Below are 27,603 nucleotides of genomic sequence, written 5' to 3' on the forward strand. Positions count from 1 at the left end.
ATACTGCACAATCTTGAGATGTCAGGACCATGGCGGCGCCCTAGGACTGCATGATTCACTTGTATAATTGTATATGGTATCTCTGAGCACTCAGATGTGGGTATGAGCCCATGCTGCTATGGAAAGTAATTTCCAAGTAGCACTGACAAGGTGTTTCATGCCAGCCACCCAAAACATATGTAAGCACCAGAGAAACAGTAGTGATAGTCACTGGTTCAAATACCTTCCATAAAAGGGTAAACGTATATTCACACAATCAAACTAAATACAAAGGAATCAGGGACACTATATAAATTTTTCAGAGAGGTAGTACAGCAAGGCAGTTAAGAGAACGGCACTCTAGAGCCAGTCTGATTGGGTTCAAATCCTGTTTTCACTACTTATTAGCTGTATGTCCCTGGACAAGCTATTCCACCTCTATGGCTCAGTTTCTTCATCTATAAAACAGGGATAATAGCAGAACCTAACCCAGAGCTGAGGGTTATGAGGACTGAATGAGGTAACACACGTAAAGTAGTTAGAACACTGCCTGACAACAGAAAACACTATGGAAGTGTCCAGATTTGGTATTAGTATTATTGTATAAGAAAATCAAAGCAGAAAGAGATTAAATAACTTCTCGTGGGTTTAAGAATTCATCAGTGATTCACTCCAGAAGGAAAATGAAAGCTCTTGATTTACAAGAAAGAATCTTCCTTAGACCACACTGCCTTACGTTCCACCTTTCCGACAGAGGTAGAACCCATGACTCCAATGACGCATCTGAAAAGCAAACTCCCAGGAACCTGAGAGCTCTGATCACTGACACGGGTCCTCCCTACCAGGCCACCTGGGCTGGCGCAGAGGCCGTTCTGAACCCGTGTGATGAAGCTCCCGGGCTGACACTTACTAGCCGCCTCTCCTTACGGGGAGGGCCACACCCAGTGGACAAACAACTTCAGTTGACACAATCAGCCATCAATAAGACTTGAAATCCTAGGAGGATTCAATAATAATTGTTGAAAAGCTCTCACGTCCTGCCCTGGTGAGCTGTGTATTGCTTTCATTCACGTTCTTTAAATATCAGCCAATCCCTGGTGCGTGACACTCGCACCTTGGAAAATCATCTCATTCATTTCAGTAAACAGCATCCACTCCCGGTGCCCTGAGGAAGAAGTGCATGTGTTATGAAGACGTAAGTGTCATGCAAAGTCTCCGGGGCTGGGAGCCAGGACTATTTCCACAACGTGAAGTGGGACACCTAGAAATCAGAAAAAGTCCTGGCATGTTAACAAGTGGATGCTTTTTATCTATTTCAATTCTTTCAAGATTCAGGAAGATGTGATAACTGGTTTTGACAAAGATTATAGGTTTTAGATAGCGGAAAACAAAACAAAATACACAGGAGGCAAGTTCTCCACTCGCACCTTCATCTAGTATACTAGAAAAGGGCAGCCCTTCCCCACAAAACTCTGGCGCACGGACAGCGCCTGCATTATCTGGGGGACCAACACAGTCCAGAGCACCCCCAAGACCATTCTCCAGGGGCCGTGTCAGCATCACCTAACTAGTTCCCCTCTCTTAAGAAATGAGATGGGGAGATCGCACTGGGCAAAATTAAAATTTGTAAAGCAAAAAACTCCAGGTAAACTAGGAGTCTGAATAAACTAGGACTAGATATGCTATGTAAAAAGCAGCCAAAACCCAGTGGGTCAAAAAATATCATCTCTGCATGACATTAACATTTCACCCACAATCCTCATTACTATTGCGTTTAGCCAGAAAATCAGGAAAAAGCATCCAAACCCTGTTTCTCAACAGCTTAATAAAAATGCACATGTTCTATTTCTAAATCAATAACATCTGTGATTACAAAGTATCTTTATCATAAATGCAATTAGTGTAATGTCCTGGACCAGGTACAGAGTATGGTATCTAAAAAGAAGGAATAACATTATTTTCAGTCCAGAAACATTACTTGGTCTAACTTACTGCCTGATTATAATGGTCAAATCAAAAATCATAGGTCTTATGGAAGCAGAGAAATCAGAAGCTATTCCTCTTCATGGTGAACATGAGCAAACTAAAGCTTGGAGAGTTTACCAGCTTATAAGAGGCCAAATCCCACTCAGAACTGAAGCTAGACCCTTGCTTATTTCATACAAGGAAGACCTGAGTACTAGGAAATCAGTTCGATTTTTAGTACCGCATCCTGACTTAAAGCAGAAGCGAGGCATCAGTCAACCACTTGGTGGTCAGATCACTAGAGGATCACCACGTCCCACAGCTGAAATTGAGAGAGTGGTGATGGACACATTAGCTTAGAGAAAGTCCTCACTTCCCAAATGGTTAACACCAGGAAGGTTTGTTGACCCAAAGTTCTTCCTCTGCCAATCAGTGTAGCACAAAACCTCAATGCCACGTGTCTGTGACAGCTGGTGACCACTATGGTGAGTACATTTCACCATCCAGAGTAATGCCCTCACCTTCCCAACCCGGCAACAAGACTCCCCTGCTCACAGCACACCTGCTCTGATTTCCTCTGACTGTGGCCTCCCCAAATAGGCAGAAGCTACAGAACGACAAATCAAAATGTGGGAGGGGGGAAACACAGTACAATGAAAGAACATTTACTAACACATTGGTTGAAATACCACCACCAATTAAGTGATGGGGACCACCGAAAATACATAATCATGATAAGATGTTTTAAGTTTTGGTAAAAGGCAGAAAAGGAGAAGAGTAGGAAACGCCATCATGTTTTAGATTAAAAGGGTGGTCGCACTTCTTGCTGGAATGAACATTTCCACGTAATGTTTATTCCTGTGGTTATGTTACTGTGGGGTGCCCTAGCAATTGAGATTTTCCCATCTCTAATCCTCTGCTTAAAAAAAAAAGTATGCATTTGTCACTAAAATTTATTTTACCAATAAACCATTATATGCCAATAAGGTTGCTGAAATATGGATAGTAGAGAAAGGAAATATATCTTAAGTGGACACATGAAGCCTCATTAAAAACTGAGTTTAAAAAAACGCTGGTCTTGTTCTAGGGGCAACCATCCAGGAGCACCTGGGTCTCTACGGGCGCGTACATCAGTTTCTCTTTGTGAGCATTATTTCAGGTGTTGGTAAAATGAAATGCTTAAAGAAAATCAAACTGCTTTTGCTTGCATTATGTTTAATAAATAAATTGTCACAGAACACAAATGAATTAGCTTTGGGGACAGAATAATTTGTGCTCAGATCAAGAGTAGGTAAAGTAAAGGTTTTGCATGAAAAAAACAGTAACGAGGGGCAGGCCTGGTGGCATAGCGGTTAAGTTCGCGCGCTCCGCTTCAGCAGCCTGGGGTTCACAGGTTCGGATCCCCAGCGCAGACCTACACACTGCTCATCAAGCCGTGCTGTGGCAGCGTCCCACATACAAAATAGAGGAAGACTGGCAACAGATGTTAGCTCAGGGCCTATCTTCTTCAGCAAAAAATATAAAATAAAAAAAAATAAGGAGATCACGCAAGGAGAGTGAGGCAGGTATAGTCTGTCAAAGAAGAAGTGCTCTTCAGAAAAGGAGGCTGACTTCTCTCTAGGCAGCTCAAACCTCTATCAGAGCAAAGAGCAGGAATTCGGCTCTGAAATTCCTGTTGCATTTCCCATTGTCCAAAGGACTGGCCTGGCTCCTCACACAGTCTATTAAACAGAAATAATTTATTAAATTACTAATTTTAAAATTATGCAAAAAGAGTACTAGGGAACAAAATTTCAAGACCGTGTCAACTCAAGGTGGTCCCACGTTGGTAAGACTTTCTACATGGATGGTGAGAAGTTTGAAAGGGAAAAACAAAAAGAAAATAGATCTGGTGACGAAGGCCTTCTTGCTCCCTGGACCAGTGCCCATGGTACTTCAGGGCTGCCTTGACCCCTCTGCCAACCAGCAAAGAATCAGATAGGTACTGAACACATTACATTCACTCTGAGGGAAACGAGTTCACTCTTGGAGTCAAATTAAGACTGATCTTAGCTCTTTCTGCCTTTTTAACATGACCCACACACAGGAGGCTCTCACAAGGAGCCGGTCCTCCCAACACTGAGTGAGGACAACTTGGGGCTCACCTTACCTCCCCAGAGCAGGGCCGGAGAGGAGGGGCCCTGGGACCGCCAGCCAGCCAGGTTACCCATAACCTGATCCCAGGCACGGCAGACAACACCCTGTAGACTCACCTCAGAAGGACACTGGGGAAACGCCTTTCCATAAACCCTGATGCAATGCTGACATGCTTTCCTCTCTGCTCCTTCAGCGAATTTCTGTCAAAAAATCTTTGTGGCCCTGTCGAGCACTAAATTTAGAGAAATACGGGATCAGGTAACAACTCTGGAAGATTAACTGTGTGTTTCTCAAAGGCAGGAGCCCTGTCTTTCCACATGGTACTGTGGATGCCCAGGGCACATCTGTTAAGTGAACTACTAAATGAACAAATGCAGACCTGTGGCTGTTTAGGAAACTCCTAAATGCCAGCTCTGCTCCTACAGGTCCTGGATGAAGCAAACCTGTCCCTTCCTAGGGTGGGCATTGCAGGCTGATCACTTTTAGTCTGATTTAATGCATTACTTTCCGTAAATACTTTAATTACATGAAAAATATCTATGGTAAGAATAACAATAGAAAAAGATATCTTTGCTGCTTTCTTATACATATATTAAATGAAGGTAACTGTAAAATGGTCTCAATTTTCTATTCTGTAAAATCAAGGAGTTGAAGCTAAATCTGCACCATCTCTATCTTAAACATGCCACGAGTTCATATGCAAATAGGAACAGTTCAGAGTGAAGAGAACTGTCATCAATGATGTTCCCTGGGTTGATGTGGAGGAGTGATGGCAGCTTCGCCACCTAATGCAGGGTGAGTATTACCTGAGGTTTGAATTTCAAGTGAAAAGAGGCCACAACACATCTCTATGTCACCAGCAATCACTCAGGGAGGGAAGGTACTGCTGGGGGACTACCATTGTCCTCCCAGCAGTGCCTTTTGAAGATTAAGGAAAAAAAACTGGGTGAGTTACTCGGTCAGAACAATCTAGAATTCATTCGGTCCCAGACATCCTGCATTTCAAACCCAGACCATCCCTGCTTGTGTCCCGTTTTGGTGATGTCTATCTGTTCAGTTGACAGAGACCAAAGAGAGCCTCTGAGATGAAATGCTGACGCAGTGCAGGGAGACAGAGAGAGGGAAATCAAGATAAGGAGGTATGTGGCCCTGAACGACAATGAGAGAGAGAGAAAAGAGACATCTGTGTTCCACTCTAATCAACTGAGGAAACAACTCAGAAGACGTAGCCAAGAACGGCACTCACTGAAAAGAGATGCTCCTAAAAAAAAGGAAGACGATTACAAACAGCATTCCTCGTTAAAATAGAATTTCATCTTTATGACTGAAGTGTGCAACTTAAATAGGAAACATTTTAAATCAATAAAACAAATCTCTTTTTAGAGAAGGAAAGCCAAATTACACATTTGTGTACAAAAACCTGAAAAAGTGCTAAGTATCGTTTTTTTAAAAAGAATCATATGTAACAATTAGAATTCATTTATTGTAGATAACAGTCTTTGTAGAGGGTTAATTAGAGCCTAGGATTATAGACTAAGTTGGAAAAAAAAATTTGAACATACTTGTATCTTAATACATCAATAACTTAATGATCTCAAAAAACTCTGAAAAACCAAAACCTACCATCAGATGTTTTTCTCCTTCAACTAAACAATAAAACAAGGTAAAAATAAATAAATAAAGGTATGACTGGATATCAATCAGGGAAATTCAGGCTAGCAAAACCTAAGTTTACATTACAGCAATTCAAAAAACAGTACCCTCAGTACTGGGAGAAGAAAAATTCAAATTCCTGGGCTTTGAGGGGTTTGAAGAACTGTATATTACTACATGTTGAAATATACTCCCGAAACCACTCAAGTGGTTTGCTGTTTGACGGTACTCAGGTCAGATCAATACCAAAAGTAAATAAGGGGGCAAACTCAATGAGAGTTTAAATCAAAGGCTACCTCCAGGGAGGCTGAGTGTGGATGCAGGCGCTCACTAACTTATCCCATTCAGAGCAGCAGCTAAACTGCTCCATGGTTTTCAGAAACTTTCACTTGGCACTGCTACAAATTTTCAGAAGTAGCTGGATTATTTTTACATCTTTAATCTCAGGACAAACCATAACCTATGTGTAATCACGTAACAAAGTCAAAGTTTTAAAGTTGTGCAAATTTCCAAAAAGAGCCCAAAATCATAATAAAAAGAGGCTAACATCCACGGTTGGGAAAAACACTAAGCGAGTTCAGGAGTCATGGTGCTCGATTTGACCATGAGGAAAGAGCACAGGCAGATAAGAGAACAAGTCTTGATCTCAAACAGAACATAAAACTGGCTGAGCCTGGGTCTTTCCTGTGAAACGCAGCTGTAATACTGTTCTCTGCCAGAAAATAGTGATGCTAACAGAGGCAGAATGTTTTCTTCCCGAATTAGCTGAGAAAAGATATAGCAAAGGGCATTGACAAAACCATCCAGGGTGGATTTAAGTCAATACCAGGGATGTACCACCATAGATTCCAGCAGAGAGGCTCAGTGCTCCCTCCCTGGGGTGTGCAACGTATGAAGAAGGGTCTACCAGAACACAAGTCACAACAGCAGAAAAGGCAGAAGTGGTGGCATTATTCCTCAAGGCTAGTTACCGCTGTTAGTTTGAATCCTCATCAGGACCTCCAAAGAAGTAGTCCAGGCCACTGTCCAGGGAACGCTGCGAGAGTGGGGACAGACAGAGCCTTGCTCAAGGTCCACCTCATAAGGAGGGAGGAGGTAGGGGGAAGAGCATAGACAGGCAAAGAGGGGAACAGGGAGGGAGGGCAGAAGGAAAGAAGAGACAGACTCCAGCCCATCAGCATCCTACACTTAGGAGAGAACAAGAACTAGTTTCACTGCATTCAAATACACACAAAATAACACTCCCACTGAAATGTTCTTATTTACAGTTTAAACTGTTACAGTAATACTGCAGGCAAATTTGAAAAGTCATCATATTCTCAGCATTCTCACAAAGGCGTTTTCAGTTCTCCAACTCCCTTGCTGCGTTTTCAATTTAGTTCCCATCTTCACTGAGCATGCCTGATCCCAGGCCTGGGTGCAAAGACAAGACAGGTCTCTGCTGCCAGAAGGGCTCAAAAACACTCACCTTCCAAGGTGACTCACAGTCACTTGAATCATATACTCTCTTCTTCAAAAGACATTCTTAAGCCAAGTAATGTCATTTGTTTCAAGTGTACAAAAAGAAAATGTGTAAAACAAATGATAAAAAATTCTCTAATACATCAATGATTCAAATGTGTTTGGAGTTCAAAGTATAGGGAAAAGAATGCCAAAGTTTTTCCTCTAAGCCTCGTTTAATTTAGATTTAGTAGAATCAAATGTTATTAACTTCAGTTTGCTTCTCCTTTTATAGTTTTGGAACAACCACACAGCACAGGCGATAACACTTCAGTATTCTTCACCTTTAAGAACGATGAAAGAAAGGCATTATCTAATGAGAGAGACCAAAATAATTACATATATATAGTGATCAAAGACACATGTAGGCTAACGGAGTCTAATGTTATTCAAGATCTAAGATCTTTATTCTTAAGTTAGTTTTAAAATTTCATAAAAATCAAAGAAAATACGGCCCTTTATATTTAAAAAGTGGACACTAATAAAAAAAAAGGATTATAGGAGTATATAACTTGTAACTATTCACTCCAATAGTCAATCACAACCAAAACCTTTATGAACTAACTTTTGTGACCAAAGTGTAGACAATGATTTAAGAAACTAATGATGAGGGGGCCGGCCCCGTGGCTTAGCGGTTAAGTGCGTGCGCTTCGCTGCCGGCGGCCCGGGTTCGGATCCCGGGTGCACACCGAGGCACCACTCCTCCAGCCATGCTGAGGCCGTGTCCCACATACAGCAACTAGAAGGATGTGCAGCTATGACAGACAACTATGTACTGGGGCTTTGGGGGAAAAATAAATAAATAAAATCTTTAAAAAAAAAAAAAAAAGAAACTAATGATGAGATTTTAAATAATGTAAGTTGTCAATAAATACATCCTGTCTGCTTGACAAACTGCACTTGTAGCTGTTCTTGCCTACTACTGTTTGAGATTGGTCAGTGTTCAGGGTCACAATATCCGTCCCATTCTGAACACACTTGCTGATAATGCTGTTGTTACTCACCATTATCACTGAGGGCTACCACTTGAGTGCGCTATGCGCCCAGCACAATGCATTTCATATACACTTCATTTAATGCTTATAGTAACCATGAGAAGTAGACATTATCATCTACATTCTGCAGAAGATGACAGTAACAAAAGCTACTAACATGTACTAAACATTTCCCATGTGCCAGTCTATATAACAACTCACTCATTTACTGCTCACACGACCCTAGGATATGGGTCCTACCATTATCCTGATGTGACAGATGAAGAAAGTGGGGCACAGAGAGTAAACCACTATCCCAAGGTCACATATGTCATACGTGGCAGAGTCCAGATGCTGACACAGATCCTCCTAACGCCAAAGCCACACTCTGATCCATCCATCCCAAGGAGTTTGGCTCTCCAGGCCTGCCCTCTGTCCCACTGATGAGAAGAGCTACCACAGCAGACAGGAAGGGGGCCAGGGGTGGTCTGGCCAGAGGCGGACCCCCCAGTCCACAAGCCAGTTCCTAAGTCTGGCTGGGACCTCCCCTCGAGTTTCCCTGAAGAAACTCACAATCAGAAAACTGAAGTCCTGCCTCAAAGCTGGCACAGCTCAATGGTCCGAGGAGCACATGACCCAAAGCCAAGGGCTTCTAACTGACCAGAGCACAAGGCATCCCAGAATAAAGAGCCTTAGACTAGACAGATGCCCTATGTCCATTCAGCGGTCATGAACTGTGTAGTTCATGGTAACTGTGTAGTTACCATGGCCCACTATGTGCCCGACCACACGAGGCTTTCTGTGACTAAGCTAAATAGGCCAGGGACCCGCCTGAGGAGAGGACAGTGCGGGGAAACAGAAAAATGAGGTAAATGGTGGAACGAGGGCTGTTGGAATTCTGGCAAATCGTTTTCAGATAGAGGGGGGCAGCAAGTGGGGGGAAGGGGCTAATTCTAAGGGTGTGTGAGGAGGTGAATAACGGCTAAAGGAAAAGGCCAGGTCTCAGAAGTGAGGCACTGCTCCTGCGTTCCAGGAGGGAGACAGGAAGCCATGGGAAGAAGCAGTCCCATTAGGAGGAAGACAACTGTGCTGGCAATCAATCAACCGACTAACAACTGTCAACTTAAGGACAGACAGAGGCTCTGTGAAGAAATGCAACTAATGTCTCAAGAGCCATGCTGGAGTGGGTGTCCCACAGAAGAGGTTTTCAGCTTAGGGAGAAGTTCACCACTCCCACCCAGCACCCAAGACAAGGGTGCTCGCCTTGACTGGGCAACACCTGAGTCCAGGCTCTCTATGGACTACGGGAATGACTAATGCATTATTTATGCAATGAGACCAAAATGATCCAAGGACATGGGAGCACCAGTGGCCTCCAACTCACAGAAACTGCCATTTCAATTAGGAAGGGCCAAGAACAAGAAAGAAATAAGATGCTATTTTTAGCAGAAATATTTTTTCTGCTAAATGCAGCAATTTTTCCCAGATATTTTTGCCCACTGAGTTATATTACAGACTGAACGTCTTTATTAACAACACTAGCATGGAGAAGAAAATAATTAAGGTGTGTGCACCCAAATTTAACCAGTAGATAGTCATATTCTGTGTTACAGATCTGTAACATTTAATTTTTTTGCAACACGTGTATTATGTTAGTTGATTGGAAAAAATATACCAGAACTCAGGCCAAGGGAGAACATTTACAAATTCACTAGTCAGGAGACAGGGCACTGCTGCTGCTTTACGTGTCCCCACGAGTGACTGCGACTCTAACAGTCCAAACCGGGAGGTTCAACATCCCCAGAATTCACAAAAAAAGCCACTGCAGGCAAACATGCAGGCCACTTCAAAGAGGGCCAGGAGAAGTGCGTGCATTTCAGGGCTAACGAGGAGAGTGGGAGCCCGACGCAGGAGCTGAGACCAGCGGACCAGCAGTCGAGTGGGCAGCCAGCTTCCCGGACACCGTTTCTGCCAATCCCTCCCATTCCTGCCAGGGCATGTGTGCCCAGAACAGTGACCAGCTCAGGACAGACTCCACAAATGCTTGCTGAATGAATACACGGAAAGAAGGGAGGGTAGGGAAGGGAGGGAGGAGAGAAGGAAGGAAGGAGGAGGGAAAAGAATGGAGGCAGGAAAGGAGGGGAAGGAGGGAGGGAGGGACGGTAAATTGGAATGGACATGGTGGGAAAAATCAGGGAGGCGGACACCCAAATTCTGCTCAACAAATAAAAGGTTGTATTTACGTTATGAGCATCAGAGTTACACATGAATTTAATAATATATTTTTTAACATGTAATTACCTTTATTTCCCTTTCAGGCCTTAGAGAGTCTTGTTAACTTCCAATTCAAGACCAGAAAGAACAGGACAGCTGCTCTGGATGTCCAGCTGGGGATTTCTAAAGGAAAAGGACACAGATTAGAAATCATTCTGGAGAATAAAAGTGATTAATTTTTAAAGTTATCATTAAATGAAACCAATTTTCACTTAATGACAGAGATATTTCCTAATATACCCAGGAAAAACTTGGGTCCAAAGCCTCTTTCTAATATAGCTGCTCTAGCAAACTTTAAATTGATTCTAGAAGAAAACAAAAATCAACCATAGCGTAGGCTTTGTTTGTGCATTTAATGGAAAACAAACCAAAGTAGCCTGTGTACTGCCATCAGCCACAGAGACACCTGGCATGGCTCTGCACCACCTGGATGGACAACATCATCCCCAGCAAGACCTGCCATCCTCTAGTTCAGAAAATCATGCCAGAAATGATGTGGCCTCCTCACAGACAACTGGACAACCGGGGAGGAAACAGATATATTACACTTTGGAAACTTTGTTAATGTTTGCAGGGGAATAAAATATCACAAATCAGCATTTAATCCGGTCTTGTCCTTCAAATGCAGTTCCGACAGGAACTCACAGACACATGCTGAGTTGTCCTGGGGCTTCTCTCCCTGGCGCGAGGACAGACCTTGGAGGCGACACTGCCCCAAATTCTGAGTATACAGCATTTCATTTTCAGGAAGGAAACAATTAACATTGACTGGACACGTACTCAGGCCCAGAAACGACGTGACTCCATTTTTTACAAAGGGGGAAAGAAACTGAGGCTTTCTGAGGGAAGTCAGGTCCCCAGGTCTGTCTGACACATAAATGTTTTTACTATATTTGGAGATACTTGAATGAATCACAAAAGTGATTGTTATCTGGACTTCCAGCAACGCAAAAGAAAATACCATGGTGGAAAATTTAACCATCTTCTCTGGCATCTGCTCTCGTCATATGCCATCAGACCAAATAACTACATCTCTGTTGACTTGAAAGTGGGAGCCAGCAGACAGGGAAGGAAAATGCTCTGATTGTAATAGACACCTTTTTTACTGAGATTTACTCGATATTTTGCATGGTTATAGGAGTAATAAATAGTGAAATATTTTAAGGAGGCACTTGGGACTTCCACAAATGATGGCTAAGAACCACTTCATTAAGGTCGATGCCAGCTCCCCAACCATCATTATCTCCTTTCTAGAGCAATGTGTAATGAACGATATGCCAGAAGTTCATTAGTAAGGATGCAAATCTTGACCTAGATTTTGTATAGTTTCAAAAAAAATAAAAAGAAAGCCTGAAAATTTCTATTTAAATAACAACTAAGACTGGTACTTCCTACTCTCACATTTAAAAAACTTTCAAAACAATCTACTTTCCCCTGTCCCATTACCTAACAATGTTTAACAAGAACATAAAGTAAAAATTAGTATGAGATTAAAATAAAAATATAAACCCCAAGTTCTATGGCTCTTTCTGATTGCTTACTACCTGCAATTCAACGTTTTATTTTCTATGCCTGCTGAAACATATGGGATTCCAGGAATTCAAATGAATATCATATACATTTAACAAGACGTTACAGAGATTTTAATCCAAAATACCTTTGGGCCCAATTTAAATTGATTGTCACCCATGATGACAAAGTAAAAAGTTTTGTATTTTACTATTTTGAAACCAGTATTTTTTTTTTGCCCTAAAATTGTATCAAAAATTCCTTCTTGAGGCCAGCCCTGTGGCTTAGTGGTTAAGTTCAGCACGCTCCACTTCAGTGGCCCAGGTTTGCAGGTTCAGATCCCAGGTACAGACACATAGCACTCATCAGCCATACTGTGGGGGCATCCCACATATAAAATAGAGGAAGACTGGCATAGATGATAGCTCAGGGACAATCTTCCTCAAGCAAAAAAAGAGGGAGATTGGCAATGGATGTTAGCTCAGAGCGAATCTTCCTCAGCAAAAAAAAAAAAAATTCCTTCTCATCTTGATCATCATTTTGCCTTTTCTTTCTCACACTTTTGAAGAGAGAAAATAATAAAGAGCTGAATCCTTACTCTAATGATCCAGAGACAGAAAAGTCACACAATTATGACCGGAATGGAGAATAATACCATTTATGAAGAACTTCAGGATTGGATTTATCTTCAAAGTTGCCATGCGACATCAAAAGCATCCTAGTAAAAATAATTCACAGCACATATTCTTGAAGCTAAAGAATTGTCATCTGCTCCAATCCACTCATCTCACATCTAAGGAAATGAAAGCCCAGAGTGGTCAAGTGACCTCTCCAAAGTCACACAGCCAAGCTGGTCCTAGATGTCAGACTTCCTAGGTGCCAATCCAGAGCTCCATTAGATCATCACTGATCTTTAATTTCCATAAATAAACTCTTCAGAGCTTATAATTTCAACTATTTTTGTACACATCTATTACTCTACACAGCATGAACACCACTTGATGAGTCAACTCAATTTTACGTCAATAAGAAACACTACTCAAAATGATCAAGAACATCCTCTGCATTTTGTTCCACTGATAAAGCTAGATTAACCTATTAACGCCCATGAGAAATCTGAAAAGAAATTTGGGATACTCAGGTTGTGAAACCTAGATACATCTACTCTAAAAACACAATTTCCGTTTCTCATTCACAGTCAAGTCATAATCATAGCTTTGCTACAATACATTTTCAAGTAGATTTTATAGATAGCTATGAAACAAAATATAGATATTCTACAGTCAAAGCTTACACAAGCAGTTTTTAAAATAAGAATTTCAAGATAATTTACTATGCGATCCATCAGTTCAGAAAGAACTCATTCTCTAAAACTCTGGAATCATTCAAGAGCACTTAATTCACCTAGATCAGCGGCTTATGATCATCCACAGTCATGTATCTCCAGTTATTTACACTGTACTGAGCTGGTGCAAGGGAACCAAAAACCACGAGATGACGCCCTTGCCTTGCAGACCGATGACCGAGATCATTAAGGAGGCTTTTGCGGCAGCATCTGAGCCAAGCTTTGCACATGATGAGTGTATATGTGTGAGTGTGTGTTCAGGGCATAGTTAGCAAATCCACGTGTCGTTTTCCCAGAGAATATGAGTTGACATTCAGTAGAGAGTGGGGAAGCAAGGTAAGATAAGTTAAAAATAGGCCAAGACAGGACAGGAGAACCCCTCCACACGAGCCCAAAGGATCAAAAAAAATGGCACAGGATACAAAATATCCATTGAAAGGATGCCTTTCTTGAAGACACATCAGCAACAAAATACCTTCCTTAGATTTCTTCAAGTAAACTCATCAACGGTATTAAAACTCAGTGCCAGACGAACAACTCCATTAAAAAAAAGAAAGAACTGAAACACACACTTCAAATAAAGAAAATAAACAAATGCCAAGTAAGCACAAGAAGAGATCTTCAAGTTAATTAGTCAATAGGAAAACGCAAAATAAAACCTTAATGAGATACCACTATATACTCACTAGACTGGCTAAATTTAAAAGGCAAAAATATCAAGTGTTTGCAAGGATATGGAGCAATTGGGATTCTCATACAACACTGGTGGAAAATTAAAAATGTTATAGGCACTATGAAAAATAATTTGGCAGTTTCTGTGCACATGCCATTCACTGTCTGAAACACCCCTCACGTCTCCTGCTATGTGTCTGGATACTGCAACCCACTCAGACTCAGCATAGCTGAGACAGTCCCTCCTTGGAGAAGCATTCTCTTGACCTCTCCAAGCTTTTCCCACTTCCTCCTCTTCATGCCCATGGCACCTTACTCATCTCCATGAAAACACTCACCCAGATATAAAGATTAGTTACGGCTGTATCTCCCCGATAAACCATAAACCCTTGGCTGGTTACCTTAATCTCTAGGACTTAGCCCAGAATGTGACAATTTATAGATATTTTTTAACGAGTTAGGGATTCCAAGATAGTCCAGTTCTGTATGTCCTGTCTGACCTTATACCCATCAGCAATGGGTAACACCATAACTTGGGTTATGCAGGAGGTACAGAGGAAGTTCAGACAAATGCCATCATCTTCAGGCTACAGAAGACAGCAGGTGGACAACTCTCTAAAGGATTCAGGCAGCCTCAAGTTGGGATATAGTACTGGAACCAAAATGATTACCTAAAGGACACCCAAGGGGGCATTCTGAAGTCAGCTGGGTTCAAATCCTGCTTCCACGCCTTCACTAACTATGTGACCTTGGGTAACTAACTTAACCTCTCAAAGCGCCAGTTTCCTGGTCTGCAAATGGAGATCATTATAGCCCCGACCTCAAAGGGTCACTGTGAGGATTAAACGCCAATGTATTATAAAGGAGTTGGTAAAGGAATCAGTACACGACACTCACTAAATGTGGCTGATTGCTCAGCAACCTCTTGCTGCCCGTTTCTTCATCACCAAATGGAAATAATACCTTCAAAGTAGGTATTATTTAGTTATTATATTAGTAAAGTCTTTCAACAAAAATGGGTAAAAATGCCAGGCACACATTAATACTTAATAAAGGTTTCTTTATTACACACTTAATAAAGGTTTCTTCTTTTTTGGTTATGGATCATTGATTTCTGAACATTCCAGAAAATTACCTTTTCTTTCCAAAAGGCAGGATTACACAATTAGAGACATCTTCTGGAGGTTCAAACTAAAAAGACCATCATGACCTCACTGTAATGCTCTGCAAATGCTGTGAAGACACCTTAAAAAGAGGCTTTTATGTATTTCAATAATTAATTGACTTGGACTGACTTAAAACAGATCCCTATATTTCTGTGGGCTTTACAAAAAAGAAAAAGCACTGAAAAGTTTCATTAAATTCACTCAAATGTATCCCATCACTTTTGTTCATTGATTTTCAATAAACAATAACACTTAGCAAACCCATATATGGTCAAAGAAATGTTATATCCAAGATAGAAATTTCTGAAAAATGTCATAATGGAAAAATCTGTAAAATGCTTTCTACAATGCCAGTGTCACAAATTTCTCTTAAGGATAAATGCAGTTGGTTCCAAATAAGACATTTTTAAAAAAGAGTATTGCACATCTCAAACGTTCATTCTTAACACTCTTAAAAATGATACTCTGACACACAGCTTATTACACAAATAAATGGTTTTAAACCTAAAACGTTATTAACTGGTTATGATCCAATTAGTAATATTGTCATTTTCCAGGTTTTAATAATTTTGAGTCAGTAGCTGGAAATAATATCTCATTTGGAAAAGACTAATAAAATTACAAAGCCAACAGAGTTTATAGTAGTCTCCAGCCTAAATGGCAGCAGCAGCCATGTGGAACTGTTATTTAGATGCAGGAGCACGAATATTAACAAGAGTGATTCTGATACATTCTGTGGGACTAATATGCTACTCTGGGAAGAAAGAATAGAGAAGCCTCCTTCCTTAAAAATTTTCCAGCTGTACAACACCAGAGATTTCCTAAATCCAAAATATACTGAGATATTTTCTTTTGGTCAGCATGGTTCTTCCAAATCACTGTACTTCTCTGTCCAGCAGAAAACATGTATTTTGTAGGTACTCAAATCTTTATGTGCAAAATCCCTTATTAGCCTACATTATGGAAAATACTTCTTTCAAGATAAAACATAGGAATAAGGAACTCACTACAGTCTAAGGCAGAAAGCATTTATCTTTTTTGGAGGCTGATCTTTTAATTTTTTTTCAATTTTTTTAATGTGGTAAAATACACAACATAAAATTTACCATCTTCACTATTTTTACATGTACACTTCAGTGGTATAACAAACATTCACGATGTTGTACAACCATCACCACCATTCATTTCCAGCAATCTTCATATCTTGTAGAACGGAAACACTATACCCATTCCCCACTCCTCTAGCCCCTGGCAACCACTGTCCTACTTTCTGTCTCTATATCTTGACTACTCTAAGTATTTCATATACGTGGAATAATATAATATTTGTCTTTTTGTGACTGGCTTATTCCACTTAGCATAACGTTCTCAAGGTTCATCCATACTGTCGCTTGTGTCAGAATTTCCTTCCATTTTAAAGCTGAATAATATTGTATCGTATGTATATACCACATTTTGCTTATTCATTCATCCATTGATAGACACTTAGGTTGCTTTTACCTAAGCAATTGTGAATTGCTATTGTGAATAATACTGCTATGAACACGGGTGTACCAAAATCTCTTCAAGACCCTGCCTTCAGTTCTCTTGGGTATACACTCAGAAGTGAACTTCTGGGTCATATGATAATTCTACTTTTACAAATTATTATTTTTATATGATGATATTAAATCAGTCACTATGTTCCTTAAAAAATAAAAATAGAAATTATGTAATATTATTCAACTAACCCTAGAATATCATGCCAAGAAATTACACCAACAAATTTCTGTTTTCTGCTACAATTATAAATTGGCAATTTTCCATCCTTCCAGGCATCTCCAAATACCAAATAAAAGAGAGTGTTGATGAGATTCAAGTCTCCTTTTTTTTTTTCCTTAAAAAGTTAGTCTCCACGATATATTCAGTGCTGGACTACAGGGACTCTAAGTATCATTTAAGCTGTTTGAAAGACACACATGCTCCCTGTTCTCATCAAGCACGCAGGCACGGCTTTCCCACATTGTTTTTTTGGTCCTCAAGAGACTAATCTGTTTAACAACGCTGAGGTCTGGAGCTCTCCTGTCTAGGCGAGAAGTATAATGGGAGTCCCCTTCAAGGGCTTTCCAGAGCAGGTGGCAATGATTTCAGGCCAAACAATCTTTACTTGTAGCTTTCTCTAAAAAAAGCTATTGATCTCACTAATAAGCAAGTGTAAAACAATGCCAACATCAGCACTGGTATTTTGTGCTATCCTACAAAAATTAAGCATAATGTTAATAAAGTGTAATAGAATCTACTGGGCATTTTTTTTTTTTTTTTTTTTTTTTGGTGAGAAAGATTGGCCCTGAGCTAACATCCGTTGCCAATTCTCCTCTTTTTGCTTGAGGAACATTGCCCCTGAGCTAACACTTGTGCCAATCTTCCTCTATTTCGTATGTGGGATGCCTCCACAGCATGGCCTGATGAGTGGTGTAAGTCTGCGCTCGGGATCCGAACCCGTGAACCCGGGCTGCCAAAGCAGAGGGTGCACCAAGCTTAACCACTACGCCACCGGGCCAGCCCCAGGGCACTTTTTTTTTAATGCTTAAACTAGGCTTTATTGAGCCAACATGTTTTATATTACTACATTTTTTTAATTGTGGTAAAATACATACATTTAACATAAAATTTACCATCCTAACTAATTCTAAGTGTACAGTTCAGTGGCATTAAGTATATTCACACCGTTGTCAAGCATCGCCACCATCCATCTCCAGAACTCTTTTCATCTTGCAAAACTGAAATTCTATACCTATTAAACATTAATTCCCCATTCTCCTCCCCCAATCCCTAGCAACCCCATCCTACTTTCTGTCTCTACGAATCTGACTACTCTAAGTACATCGCATAGGTGGAATCATACAGTATTTGTCTTTTTGTGACTGGCTTATTTCACTTAGCATAAGTCCTCAAGGTTCATCCATAAGGTAGCATGTGTTCTACTGGGCACTTCTTACGTCTCGCGTCACAGGAAAGCCTTAGCCTCAGAACAGAAATGCAGAGCCAAGTGCGTCTCACCAGTGAGGCCCTCATGAGTGGACGGGCTAAATACAAATCGTCGTGTTTATCCAAGTAAGAGCCTGACTGCACTAGCAGGATCCAGAAAGACTACTGCGTCAACAGCACCACAGAATACTGCACGGCTCCCTTCTCACTGGTGCACCCCTGAAATCTTGAACGCTGGCCCCCTAGCAAGTGAGCAAGTGGTGTGTGTGAGCCAGGGAATTTTCTTCAGGGAAATTAATGTCAATACAAATGACTGGCCAGGAAATACTGACACTGTGAATAAACATCAAATTAATGGCTCCATTACATTTAGGGCAATTTTGCTATCTTAATGGTGATACTAAATTGCATGATAAAAAATACAACTTGCTCCATAAAATATAGCATTTATTATATGATCTTTTGCAGCATTTTTTGGCTGTTTGGCTGTTTTATGTAAGCCTTATTTCCTTAACTAAATTAAATGTTTCAAAAACACTGTCTTCAAATTCTTTTATGTCCATTATGTTCCACTCTCAAATCGATGTCCACAATAAAGCAGGTATTGGATAAAATACTACTGGTTGACCAAAAAGCGGTTGATAGGAAAATCTAACACATAAAAAATAAACTGATTAATCATCAAAAAAACATGTAGTTGAACAAGGTAGTACTTACAGCTTAGTGGTTAAAGGTATACGTTTTGCACTCAAATCCCAAATTAGAATCCCAGTTCTACTCAGGTTGTTCTGAATTAAATGACAATACATTTAACACCATTGGCTTGGAACCTAAACAGAGTAAATAATCAATTACATTTCAACCACTGGTAGTAGAAATGTTATTACAATGGACCAAACATTTGTGTTCCCCCAAAATTAATATGTTGAAATCCTACACCCCAATGTGATAGTATTAGAAGGAGGTGCCTTTGGGAGTTGATTAGGTCATGATGATGGAACCCTCATGATTGAGATTAGCGCCCTTATACAAGAGACCCCAGAGAGCTTCCTCGCCCCTCTGCCATGTGAGGACACAGGGACACAACTGTCTATGAACCAGGGCCCTCACAATATACCAAACCTGCCCACACCTCGATCTTGGACTTGTGAGAAATAAACGTTTGATCTTTAAGCTACCCACTCTGTGGCAGTTTGTTATAGCAGTGCAAAAAGTTCAAGACAGCTATGGATCCACTTTATGCATGTGTCTTTAACTTCTGCTGTCTTTTGACTTGCATTTGATTGGGCACCTTCATAACTGAAAAGGAGTTTGTCTCAGGGCAAGTCCTAGAGAACAATGTTTGATTTTATTTTTTGTTCCCTTTCAGATATCTATTTTGTTGAGCTATCAGTAACCAGTGGTGGCTCATTAGTATTAGAGATTTTAGTCTTGGAAAAACTAGAAGAATGTCACTCAACATATTCAACCGGGCACTGATCATCTGCCAGTGCTTTCCAGGGTCAAACCCAATCAGAAACCAGAGGGCAAGAGAACTCACTGATGGACTGCATACTTCTGAGCATTTACTTTAAAAATGCTTATGAGATTTCCATTTCCAATTAGGATACAGAGCACGTGAAAGGCCTTTGATCTCACGGTAACAATAAACTTCACCTGGACAAAATAAAAACATTACTGTGGGCCCAGGGAAGAATAATAAAGGCAAAGAACCCTGATGACCCACACTTCAACAAGAAACAAGCCCTTCACAGGTGAGCTGAAAGCCAGTGTAGGTTGTACGTCTGAGGGGTGTGCCTAGCTAGCCTGGATCAGGGCGATTGGGAGCCCACAGAGACTCCGCAGGTATGAGGAGAGATGGACAAGCCTTACACGACAGTGTGAGCTGTTTGGATGGACTGGAATCTGGAAGAACAACAAATGCAAAAGCAAATTACCTTTCCTAACAAGTCTTCCAGTCTACCCCAGCCCCCAAAATTAGATAAGCAAGTGACAATGGAAAGGTTAGAAAGCCAAGGGAAATAACATAGCCCAAACATTCTCATGCTCCCTCAGCCTCAGAACTCAAAGGCGAATCAAAAGTGTCTAAAACTGTAGTCCAATCCTCTCCCCGCTGAAATACTGATGAAGATAAAAAAGGCATATTAGGTGAGCTCATCCTAATTAAAGTGCAACCCAGACCTTAGCTAAATTCTGAGGGATCTGAACGTCCAGCTCCTCACCCTAACCTCCATTAAGAAGGAAGAGCTTGTGCTCCCTGAGAAATGAAACAAACAAAATATTATACTTCAGTCTCTACTATTTTATTCACAACACTTGGAACACAATTTTAAAAGTTTCAAAATACATACAGAAATAGAAATTGTGATCCATAATTAAAAATTAACACAGTTGGTAAGAACAGAATCACAGATGACTCCATGAATGAAATTAGCAGTAAGGACTTTAAAACAACTATAATACATATGTTAAAGAATTTACAGGAAAATAAGGATACAAAGAGAGAAGAGATAGGTTATTTTAGGACAGACTAGAAACTCTAAAATAGAACTAAATAAAAATCTAGGACTAAAAGTACAATATTTGAAATAAAAAATTTATTGGATGGGCTTGTTAACTGGACATTGAAAAAGAACAAGTGAATAATCCTAAATTTTCAAATTAAAGGGAGAACTAGAACAGGAAAAAAACAAACTAAGTATCAGTAACTTGGAAAATAATATCAATCAAAAATATAAGTAATTAGAGAAGAGGAACAGAGAGAGAACAATGAGATGAAAAATATTTCAAGAAATGTGAATGAAATGTACCACATTTGAAAAACATCAACCCACCAACCCAAGAAGCTCAATGAATTCCAAGCAGATAAATACAAAGAAAATCAGATCTAGGCATACCATAGTCTAACTGCTGAAAACAAAACATAAAAAGAAAAATCTTTAAAAAGCACGGGGATAAAAAAGACATTACACACAGGGGAATAAAAATAATAATTAATGATGGCCAACTTCTCATTAGGAACAAAGGAAGCCAAAATGGAACAACATACTTAAAGTGCTATAAGGAAAAAAAGAAATCTGTCAATCTAGAATCCTATACTTGGCAAAGCTATTCCTCAAAAATGAAGGCAAATTAAAGAAGTTTTCAGCTAAATGAAAGCTAAGAAAATTTGCCACCAGCAGATCCACTTTACATTAAATGATAGAGGAGTTCTTCAGGTTGAAGGGAATAATACCAAATGGAAAAACTCAGATGTACAGGAAGGAATGAAGAGTACAGGATTAGCAAAAGTGTCGATAAATATAAAAAGTATCTTTTTCTTTTTTAAAAATTTTTTAAAAAGATAATTGGCTATAAAGCAAAACATAATAATATATTGTGGGGTTTATAACATATGTAGATGTAATACATAACAACAGCACAAAATATGGGAAGAAGGTAAAATGAAAATTTACAGTTGTAAGATGCTTAGATTAAATGCAAGGTAGTAATATCAATTCAATGTAGATGTCTATATATATATATATATAGTAGATGTCTATATATATATATATATAGTAGATGTCTATATATATATAAAACCCCTAGAACAACTAGTAAAAAAATAAAATCAAACTTTGGCTAAAAAGCCAAGGAGAGAAAATGAAATACTAAAAAATACTTGATTAATCCGAAATGAAGTGGGAAAGAAGGCCAAACACATCAGACAAGGAGAATACAAATGATAAGGGAACAGACTTAAAATCAACCATATCAATAATTGTATTAAATGTAAATGGACAAAACCCTCAACTAAAAGGGAGAGTTTTCAAGACTGGACAAAAAAGCCACCCCTAACTATATGCTATTTATAAGAGACACACTTTAAGGATAAAGACCAGATAGGTTAAAATAAAAGAATAGAAAATATATATTTTAAAAATATATATATACACATACCATGGTGTATGTGTGTGTGTATATATATACATATATCATGCATATACTCTTCATAGAACACTGGTGTGGCTAGATTTCAAGACAAGAAGTATCCCCAGAGATAAGGAGGGGGCATTACATAATGATAAAAGAGTCAATTCAGCACAAAGACATTAAGAGTTCTAAATGTGTATGTACCTAATTACGGAACCTCAAACTAAATGAAGCAAAAATGTACAAAACTAAAGAGAGAAATAGAAAAATCCACAATCACAGCTGGGAGATTTTTATCACTCTGTGGTCAATAACTGATAAACAAAAAAACTGATAAGTATACAGAAAATTTTAACATGTTTGAGCATTTAAAAACATAATTAACTAGTATACATGTTCTTTTCTAAATAAACTTCACATTCTATAGCCCTGTGAAATGGAAACAAAAGACTAACTTTTTCAGGTTTGAGAATAAAATGATCCAAAACCTGTAAGTGCTTGGAACAGTGCATTATGAAATACAGGGCAATCCTGAACACCAAAGTACCCTTTCTGAATAATTCTTACAAATTCTCCTCTTTATGGTTCTCCCCAGTCCTAGGGAACCCCAAGGCATTAATACCGGTCTGGGCTCTTGTATTCAGGCATTTCTCAGCTTTGGTTCCAGTACAGGTATTAAATACTTCATTAGCACCTTTCAGCTACTAACTTAAATGAGATATCAAATCAAATACCAAATATCAAATAAAATCAATTACCGAAAATCAAATAGTGTGTTGCTTGCCAAGATGCTGAGGCTTATGGGTGTCTTCTTTCTCAATTTATATTTTAGAGACTTTGGAAATCTCTTAGAAAATATTGCTATCATGTCTGCTGTAATTTCACTCGGAGGTTTCCCAATTAATCATCCCTTGGTCTTCATGCCCCTCAATCCATACAAAAAAGAGACTGCCTCCCCTCTCCCCCAGTTCCTCCACCCACACTGATGCGAAGTTCAAGCCTGAAGCAAAGCGAGGCTCTCGACTTAACCAATAGTAAGCACTACCTGAGGCCCTTCCCTAGAGATAAGGAAGCCTAAGGTGGGGCCCTGAAATCTGAGATACAGGTGATTCTTACGAAAAACCAGTTCCCATATTAACTCTACCTTCAGGATTTCACGAAGACGCAGATAAACACTCAGCCCTGCACTCACCCGCCACATGACCTCATGCAGGTCAATTAATCTCCCTCCACCAGTCTCTCATCTATGAAATGGAGACATCTCCACCTTGCAGGAAGAAATGAAGCAGTATAATGCCTTAAACCAAGTAGGCGCTCAAACCTGTGTTGAAGGAAATACACATGGCAGACAATGCGGCCATGCGTCCAAACTGCGTGGTTCAGAAGCACACACAGGATGAAGTCCAAACTCAGCTCTCTGCCACACTACGTTTCTCCACTCCTCGAATCTTTCCCCAGCTCAAGCATTTCACTTTACACTGCAAAACTGAACTGCTTGAAGCGCCCCAGACCTGCAGTGCTGTTTCCTGCCTCAGTCCCTCAACCTGGTCTGACCCAGTTGGCTAGAATTTCCCTCCTGAATTTCTCCCCCAACTCCCCATTCCCAGCCCATCCCATCACCTAGCTAACACTTGCCTTTAGACTCAGCTCAGATGGGACCTTCTTCAAGAAAACCTCCCTGGACACATCCCCTCCACCACCTTTTAGGCTGAGCACTTCTGCTCACTGCAACCTCTTCTCCTGGGCTCCTGGAGGGCAAAGAACACAGCAGGTGTCTGCCTGGAGCATTTCCCAGTTCAAGGCAGCACCTCAGGAAAAACATGCTGATTTGTGGAGTCAGACAGCAAGCCAGTCTGGGACATTATGAAAGATCATCCTTCAGGCACTTCCCTGGCCACGAATTTGACCTACAAACAAACAGGTCAAACAGCACCAGGAAAAGCCCCAGGTGAGGAGGAACTGAGCTCCTTCCAGCCACCAACAGCCAGCATCAACTCACCAGTCACCTAGCTGAGCCCTCTGGAATGCAGCCCCTCCAGGCCCTGTCCAGCTGCCAGGTGACTGCAGCCCCAGCAACACCTTGACTGCAGTCTCCCGAGACACCCAGAATCCCCAGAGAAAAGTGAAGACGGGGAACCTTTAGCATTTTGAGCCACTAAGTTTTGGGGTCACTTGTTACGCAACAATAGATAATACAGATTTTACTTCAATCCTAGCTTTCTTTTTGCCTGGTATAATCATTTATCTAAAAGTATCTATTTCACAGATAAAAAAAAATCATCAAAGGGGCATAGAGAATACATGTTCTAGTTCCCTCTGGTCACACTCACCAAAGAGACATCAGATTTCTCAGATTCTAAAATTGTTTAAAAGATACCCTAGTTTCTGTTTTGTGAGGTATTCAGATTAAATGGGTCAACTATATAATTAAACCATAAAAATAGAATGAGTTGAATGATATAATAATAGTTCAATATTTTATGAGTTAAATTTGTTTCCAAATAGGATTTATTTTAATTATAGAATACACGTCACTAGATGTCACTTTAAATGCTTTTAACTTCTTAAAAACATGTTTTAGTTCACTGAGGGCGTTTTTACTTAAGGACCCAAGACTAAATTTCGAAATTACCTTCACTATACTCCTCCAAATTTAATCAATTTAATAGTATCTACATTAACTTTTGTTGAAATAAGAAAAAGTTTTCCATGAAAGTAAATTTTATGTACTCTAAAACAAAAAAGAGCCAAGCTGACTGAAAAAATAAAGAACATCAAGTCATCAGCTAACACAATAAAAATTCCCAAGAAAAGGATATTACTTCAAAAAAACATTCCTTTAAATCTTAGGAAATAAGTACATTTTCATGGCCCAAAGTCTTGATGTTAACAAAGATATCTTATAATCACTACATTTAAAAATATTTTATAGGGGCCTGCCCGGTGGCGCAGCAGTTAAGTGTGCGTGCTCCGCTGAGGCGGCCCGGGGTTCGCAGGTTCGGATCCTGGGCACGCACCGACACACCGCTTGCTAAGCCATGCTGTGGCGGCGTCCCATATAAAGTAGAGGAGGATGGGCACGGATGTTAGCCCAGGGCCAGTCTTCCTCAAGAAAAAAGGGGAGGATTAGCATCGGATGTTAGCTCAGGACTGGTCCTACTCACAAAAAAATATATATATATATTTTATAAAAGCTGACTATGCTCCAAGAACAGATTTCCATTAAAAATTTTCTATTTTAAAATAAAATATGAAGACGATAGCTTTGCTTCCAAATGTCTAAAAGTGTTTCAAAAATGGTACCCCAAAAAGCAAATCATAACTAAACTGATATTTTAAATATGAAAATCCACATAGTGATCAGAAACTCTGGGAACAGACTGGCTATTTGTTTTAACCCTCCAGGTGACTCTGACGTGCTACAGTGTGCGAACCACTGACGCAGATCATGTCCTCCTAAAGCCACGTGCATTACTGTCACCTCGGAGGAGACCTTCACTGTCCCCTCAATTCCCACTCAGGGGAGGGCAGCCCAGGACACTACAGAGCCCCAGGTGTTCTTACCAGGTCGACAGCGGACCACTGGAGTCAGTATTCTTGAAAGGCCTTTCAAGGAAGAACTGATGTCCATTACGACAAGCTAGCCCCGAAAGTTGCCATTTTGCTTGGCCCTTTGCCAAGCCAGAGAGAGCGGAAGGCAAAAGCATAACTCTGCACACATAGATGCCAGGATCCTAATGCACAGAAAACGCCCTCTCCCAGGAGGCCCACTGAAGGCCAGCTACCTCACTCCTCTCCTCCTCAGCTTACAGGCATTTATCACTTTATTTTGGTGTTAAAGAGAGACGTGACCTTGTTTTCCAACACTGCCCTTGAGAGAGTGCCCTGAATAGACTGTTAAGTCGACCGACTCAGAGCTTCTAAGGCAAGAGGAAGCAAACCCGAAATGAGAAGTAACAAAGATGGTGCTAGAAACAGCAACAGCCATGGTAGGTGACGAGTGAAGCCGATACGTGTCAAGATAAAAACACTCACGGCCTCAGCATGGGGCACAGAAAGCCGAGTGTCCAGCCCCTTCCGGACCCCTCCTCCCCATCTCAACAACAGAGTCCATTTTCTATGACAGCCCATTCTGGTCTGGGGCACCTCTGACCTTTATTAAGTTGAAACCTGCCTCCCTATCCCATGCCCTCGTGGGTCTTGGTTCGGCAACCTGCAGGACACACAACTGAATAATCCCTCCATCCCACAAAGGCCTTTCCAACACAGTCAACTACCGCTGACTGAGCCCAAGTGTGGACCAGGCTGGGGTGGCTATCTCGGACAGGATAGCACCGCACCCCACATGAGCCCGTAGCGTGGATCTGAGGATGGCCACTGGGCACATCCCAAATCCTCCCCCTTCACACTCGTATGCTGCCCTTGGCATTTCTTGTTGTTATATTCCCTCTCTGATACACTTAGGTAAAGATTCTGGAACATCAGGTATTTGCCTTCTCCTGCAGTAGAGAGAAATTTTTGTCAGGTAAAGCCCAGCCAACCTCAGTTCCAGGATACAGCCTAATTCCAAACACAGCCTTTCAGGAGGGGGACATCCTCTGGGAAAACCCATCTGAGGATCATCAACAACCCCTCCCAAGCCTAGCAGAAGGGACATCCCAGGGTGGAGTGAGACTCAGGGCCTCTGGGAGCGGCCCAGGCAGGGAGGCACCAGCCAGGGAAGGTGAAGGTGGGAATGCTCACTCCACCCTGCCAGGTCAGGGGGACGAGAGGCGCGACCCCGGAAGGGGAAGACCAGGCTGGGGAGGGCAGCGGGAGCCTCTCTGCCCCCAGTGAAGGCCGCAGCTCTGGCTCAGAGTTCACGTGCTGTACCAGCTCTTCCACTCCCTGACGCCTTGAAGATTCCATCGCCCCTCTTGGTGTCCCCATTAGCAAGGCGGGACCATAGTCATACCACCCCTGCAGGGCTGTTCTGAGCAAGAAATGAGACAACCCCAGGGGAAATCCATCAGCCCCCCACACACAGGAACCCAAAGGTCTGCCTGCCACGCGCTGCGACCACACAAACATGCCCAGAGGGTACCCTGGTCACCGCCCAGAAACATCACCAAATCTCCCTTTTTTTCCTACTCAAGAGATAATTAAGTTGTAAGAATTTTTTCCCCTCGCAGGATTTCATAAAATTTGTAATTCTGAGGGGCAGGCCCGGTGGTGTAGTGGTTAAGTGCATGCGCTCTGCTTCAGCTGCCCAGGGTTCGTGGGTTCAGATCCCGGGCACGGACCTATGCACCACTTATCAAGCCATGTTGTGGCGGCATCCCATATAAAGTAGAGGAAGATGGGCACGGATGCTAGCCCAGGGCCAATCTTCCTCAGCAAAAAGAGAAGGACTGGCAACATATGTTAGCTCAGGGCTAATCTTCCTCACCAAAAACAAACAAACAAAAAATCCCTTGTAATTTTGAATGGAAAAAAAAATGTGACCTCTAAATATTTTTTCTCATCTACAAAAAACATACATAAATAAAAAATAAAAAAGCTGCCCACTGCT

At 40.9% G+C, this 27,603-nt stretch overlaps 1 protein-coding gene across 3 annotated transcripts in view; it reads right to left on the minus strand.

The window, feature by feature from the left end:
• Nucleotides 1-27,603, minus strand: part of FAM110B (family with sequence similarity 110 member B) — a 148,793-nt gene that overhangs the window by 106,129 nt on the left and 15,061 nt on the right. For 2 of the 3 annotated variants that reach the window (XM_087420539.1, XM_087420540.1), the window contains exon 2: nt 10,509-10,604. The gene's annotated coding sequence lies outside the window, so the exon portion shown is untranslated. Of the gene's footprint in view, nt 1-10,508; nt 10,605-18,857; nt 18,975-27,603 lie in introns of those variants that run through there. The other variant, XM_087420541.1, reaches the window with a different exon arrangement.

This window comes from Ceratotherium simum, chromosome 31 (genome assembly GCF_057802395.1).
Source record: "Ceratotherium simum simum isolate JZ-2026a chromosome 31, ASM5780239v1, whole genome shotgun sequence".
Taxonomy (NCBI): domain Eukaryota; kingdom Metazoa; phylum Chordata; class Mammalia; order Perissodactyla; family Rhinocerotidae; genus Ceratotherium; species Ceratotherium simum.